We start from the raw sequence: 6000 nt of genomic DNA, 5'->3' as shown, positions 1-6000 counted from the left end.
GGAGTAAATATTATCTGAGAGGTAGCTGACGTTCTATCGCCTGTCCATAGCAAAATTATGACTGACTGAATCGATCGGAATTCACTTAATACGATACGAGTTTTGAAACAGATGTCTGAGGATTCTATTTAAACGTTAGTAACCATAAGTAATACTACAACAATTACGAATTACTCGAATGTGACGAAAGTTGGTAAATGGGATTTACATGTATGACAACCAAATGATTATAATTTCAGAGCAGTTGAACGATTTTTACTAGAGAATGAGCTTCGACAATTGTGCAAGTCAATAACGCGTTGATCCACCTGTGGTCATAACGCAAGCAGTCATTCGGTTGGGCACTGAGTGACAGAGTTGTTGGATGTCGTCCTCAGAGATAACGCGTCAAATTCTGTCCAACTGGCGCGTTTGATCGTAAAAATCCCGAGCTGGTTGGGAGGCCTTGCCCATAATGCTCCAAATGTTTCCAAAAATGTTCCAAATTTGGGAGAGATCCGGTGACCTTGCTGGCCAAAGTAGGGTTTCTCAGGCATGAAGACAAGCAGTAGAAATTCTCGCAGCGTGCGGACGAGCATTGTCTCGCTCAAAAGTAAGCCCAGGATGGCTTGCACGAAAGGCAACAAAACGGGGTGTAGAAAATGTCGACATACTGCTGTACTGCGAGTGTGCCGCTGATGATAGCCAAAGGGATCCTTCTATAAAAAGAAATGGCGCCCCAGACCATCGCACCCGGTTTTCAGGCCGACAGCGACGTTGGTATACTACTGATGTTCGGGGCGTCTCACATACACGCCTTCGATGATCATCGGGGCTCAGTTCGAAGTGGGACACGTCACTGAAGACAATTTTACTCCAGTCAATCAGATTCCAGGCCAAAGACGTGTCTGGAGACACTCCGGACAATAGTGGGATATCAATCTGAATGTCTCCCGTGATACGGCACAACAACCAGGAGTAATGGTCTCGGGTGCCATTTATTTTCATAGGAGGACCCGTTTAGGTATCATCCACGGTACCCTTACAGCACAGCGGTATGTCCACAATCGGCAATATTCTACGCGCCGTTTTGTTGCCTTTCATAGCAAGCCATCCAGGGCTTACTTTTCAGCAAGATAAACGCCCTTCGGCACACAGCGTAAGTCTCTATTGTCTGTCTTCATGCTTGGAAAGGTAGCTGTATCTATTCACAAGTGAGAAAATCTGGAGCATTATGAGCAGGGCCCTAGCGATTTTGACGGTCTAACACGCCAAATGCACATAATTTGGCAAGACATCCCTAGACATCCCTCAGGAGGATATCCAACAACTCTGTCAATCAATGACAAGCCGAATAACTGCTTACATAACTGCCAGATTTGGACAAACGCTTTATTAACTTGCTCAATTTGTAAATCTCATTCTCTTGAATTAATCATTCAATTCTTCTAGCTACTGTCCAGTTTCTGCGGTGCCTTGTCAACTGGAAACATTCAATTATATATGTCGCTGTGAGCAATAGCATTTTGAGAGATACTCGTCTTCAAGTGCCCATTGCATGTAGACTCATGCTCATAAATTAAAGATAATTGGAGAATGTGGTGCCACACAACGTGGCACTACGCAAAACTGGCGCTAATAGCATAGGCACATAGGGAACACGCGCGACACAGATCTGTAAGTTCACGATATTGCTGATACGTTTATAAAACCGTCCCGAAACACATGCACTACAAAACGCCACTGTTTCCTGCGCATTTACCCCGACATCAATATGGGATATGATCACCATAAACACGTACTCAGGCCGCACAACGAGTTGGCATACTCTGGATCAGGTGGTCGAGCAGCTGCTGGGGTATAGCTTCCCATTCTTGCACCAGTGCCTGTCGGAGCTCCTGAAGTGTCCTATGGGTTTGAAGACGTGCAGCAATACGTCGACCGAGAGCATCCCAGACGCGCTCGATGGGGTTTAGGTCTTGAGAACAGGCAGGCCACTCCATTCGCCTGATAACTTCTGTTTCAAGGTACTCCTCCACGGCGGCAGGTCGGCGGGCCGTGCGTTATCATCAGGAGGAAGGTGGGACCCACTGCATCCCTGAAAAGGCGGACATACTGGTGCAAAATGACGTCCCGACACACCTGATCTGTTACAGTTCCTCTGTCAAAGACATGCAGGGGTGTACGAGCACCAATCATAATCCCACCCCACACCATCAAACCACGACCTCCATACAGGTCCCTTTGAAGGCTCAAAATGGTTCAAATGGCTCTGAGCACTATGGGACTTAACATCTATGGCCATCAGTCCCCTAGAACTTAGAACTACTTAAACCTAACTAACCTAAAACCCAGTCATCACACAACACCCAGTCATCACGAGGCAGAGAAAATCCCTGACCCCGCCGGGAACCGAACGCGGGAACCCGGACGTGGGAAGCGAGAACTCTACCGCACGACTACGACTCCCTTTCAAGGTCATTAACGGGTTGGTATATGGTTCCTGGTTCATGCCAGATGAAAACCTGGCGAGAATCATTGTTCAGACTATACCTGGACTCGTCCGTGAACATAACCTGGGACCACTGTTCCAATGACCATGTGTTGTATTCTTGACACCAGGCTTTACGGGCTCTCCTGTGATCAGGGGTCAGTGGACTGCACCTTGCAGGTCTCCGAGTGAATAAACCATGTCAATTCAGTCCTCTGTAGACTGTGTGTCTGGAGACAAGTGTTCCAGTAGCTCTGGTTAGGTTCCGAGCAAGGCTACCTGCAGTACTCCGTGGCCGTATGCGGGCACTGATGTTGAGATATCAGTCTTCTTGTTGTGTTGTACATTCTGGACGTCCCGTACTGTAGAGCCTGGACACGTTTCCTGTGTGCTGGAATCATTGCCATAATCTTGAGATCACACTATGTGGCAAACGGAGGGCCCGTGCTTTGACCTGCTGTGTTTGACCAGCCTCCAGTCGCCCTAGCATTCTACCCCTCATAACGTCATCAATATGTGTTCTTTGAGCCATTTTCAACACACCGTTACCATTAGAGCGTCTGAAAACGTCTGCACACTTAGTCGTTGCACCGTTCTCTGACATGCACCAACACACCTCTGTGTATGTGCACTGCTGTCAGCGCCACCGTGGGACGACCGCAGGTCAAATGCACCGCATGGTCATACCCCGAGGTGATTTGAACCCGCAAACCGCCCACCAGAGAGTTGTTTCACCATGTATCAGCATTATCCTTAATTTATGAGCATGAGTGTAGGTCCATTGGCAAAGTTCACACGGAAACTACTTGAGATGGACATGCAGTCACTGGGAGCAGCGACTCCTCTCAGGATTGAAACCTGTTGTACATTGAGGAAAAGGGACACTAGTCCAGCTCCCTGTCGGTTAGAATCTTTTTGCAACCTTTCTTCCCACGCCGCGTTACATAGTTGCGAATGGGACAACATTTCTTGTAGACACGTTGGACGGCCCACGCTGCAAGAAATAAGGCAACTTAATTCACGGTGTGGTTACGAGTACTTCCAAACACGATAGCTCCTTTCTGCCACAGGTGCGCTGATTCCATACAAGTGACATACACAAACATACCACTTCACTGCCTTCACTTACGTCGCGATGGAGCGCCGCGTGACAGCCTAATACCAGTTCTACACTATCTATAGCTCTCCAGAGTGACCAGTGTGCGCTTTTAAGGTGGTGACTGGTATCTTTTACTGACGGGTTTATCAGCTGTTAAGTGTAGAATTTCACGGTTGACTCACCAGAAGAGAAAGGTGTTAGTGCCCCACTTGCCTGATGTTTTGCTTCTGAACGGCAATATTCTAACGACATCTTTTTGCCCGGCCTCCTTCCACGCTCTGCAGGGACTGAGAGAGAAAGGAGATGGCACTTCCTCAGGTGAGCGAAAGTCGGCTCCCTCGCCTCGTCTCGTCTGGTCCCGGGCGTCCCCTCCAGTTAATCTGCGCCACTTAGACCTGCGGCTGGAGCTGGAGCCGCGAAGCGTGACACCCGCAGTCTGGAAATAACACGGCACGGTCGCCAGTAATTCCAGCCGTCCGCGGCGGCAGCCGGGGTCAAGCGGCGACCGGCGAAAGGCGGGGAAAGCGACGCCGCCAGTCCGCTAGCCTCCGGCAGCGGCGGGGCAGCCCGTCCCTAACTACACCCGCACTCCCAGGCCACCGTACCGTATGTGGCGGAGGGTACGTCAAGTACGCGCATTATTTTACTTTTTCGTGTCCAGAGATCAAAATTTTTCAGCCCAAAATCGCGCTACGTCCAATGCTTCTTCCTTGCTTCCCTGCAAGAATTCATCAAGGGCACTTTTACTGGCGTAATTGGGTTGGGTTGTTTTGGGGGGAGGAGACCAGACAGCGAGGTCATCGGTCTCATCGGATTAGGGAAGGAAGGGGAAGGAAGTCTGCTGTGCCCTTTCATAGGAACCATCCCGGCATTTGCCTGGAGCGATTTAGGGAAATCACAGAAAACCTAAATCAGGATGGCCGGACGCGGGATTGAATCGTCGTCCTCCCGAATGCGAGTCCAGTGTACTGGGGTAGTTAGTACAGGTCATAAGATGTACCATTTCCTGATAATCCCCACAACTACGTATACCGTCTTATTCATGTACAGAGTGATTCAGCTACCGCTACCGACCCAATTTATGCAATCAGCGCTACTTCTATAGTTGGAACGGCATCCAGACAGGCGACAGACACGTAATTGATATACGTTCCCTCTCAGAGCTTTGCGCGGCTGTTACCAAATGAAATCATACATTAAAAAGTAGAACTGAGGACTGGCCATGAGCCGGCCGCGTGACCGAGCGGTTCTAGGCGCTTCAGTCCGGAACCGCGCGACTGCTACGGTCTCAGGTTCGAATCTTGCCTCGGGCATGGATGTGTGTGAAGTCCTTAGGTTAGTTAGGTTGAAGTAGTTCTAAGTTCTAGGGGACTGATGACCTCAGATGTTAAGTCCCATAGTGCTCAGAGCCATTTGAACCATTTGAACTGGCCATGAGTTACACGGTATTTCTGGACTAAGATGTACATTACTTCTGTCATACTTATCCTAGAATCTCCTATCTTTCTTTGTGAAAATTAGAGGTGTAGCCATACGGATTTTGGATGTATCTGTAAGTTTATTCCATTTATAGTTCCTAATCTGTCGTAAATGGTTCAGAAAAGTTGCTTTATAAAGTGTGTTTCATCACCAGGAACAACTACATTAACAGTAGATATCAAAACAGAAAGAGTGGAAGTAATAATTTTCCGGTATGTAACCCAATGAAAAGATTAATATACAGGGCGCGTCAGCTGCCCCTATCAATGTCATTTTAAGCAAACTCACATTATAGAACAATAATGTTGGCCTGATCACTTTGCAGATGTGCCCGCATCTCGTGGTCGTGCGGTAGCGTTCTCGCTTCCCACGCCCGGGTTCCCGGGTTCGATTCCCAGCGGGGTCAGGGATTTTCTCTGCCTCGTGATGGCTGGGTGTTGTGTGCTGTCCTTAGGTTAGTTAGGTTTAAGTAGTTCTAAGTTCTAGGGGACTGATGACCATAGATGTTAAGTCCCATAGTGCTCAGAGCCATTTGAACCATTTGCAGATGTGGAGCACAATGTCATAATGTCGCAGAGTAACTGATACGAAGACATCTTAGACCTACTACACAAATGTTGTTTATGTAACTACTTCGGTACATTAACGTGGTGAGTATATATTAATGTTTTAATTGCGTGACATACCGGAAGGCTGTTACTTCCACACTTCCCATTTTGGTATCTACTTTTAATTTCTTTGTTTTTGATGGTGAAACACACTTTATAAAGCAACATTTCTTAACTATTTTCGAAAGACTCAGTACTATAACACGAATAAACTTACAGACATCCAAAACCTGTGTACCTACACTGCTACTTACACAAAGAAATATTGGAGACACTAGGATAAGTATGGCAGAAGTAAGGTATATCTTGGTCCAAACACACTGTGTAACTCGTTGCCAGTACTC

The sequence above is a fragment of the Schistocerca cancellata genome, chromosome 1 (assembly GCF_023864275.1).
Source record: "Schistocerca cancellata isolate TAMUIC-IGC-003103 chromosome 1, iqSchCanc2.1, whole genome shotgun sequence".
Classification (NCBI taxonomy): Eukaryota; Metazoa; Arthropoda; class Insecta; order Orthoptera; family Acrididae; genus Schistocerca; species Schistocerca cancellata.
The sequence above is the reverse complement of the archived record's forward strand: the minus strand, read 5'-3'. Positions refer to the sequence as shown.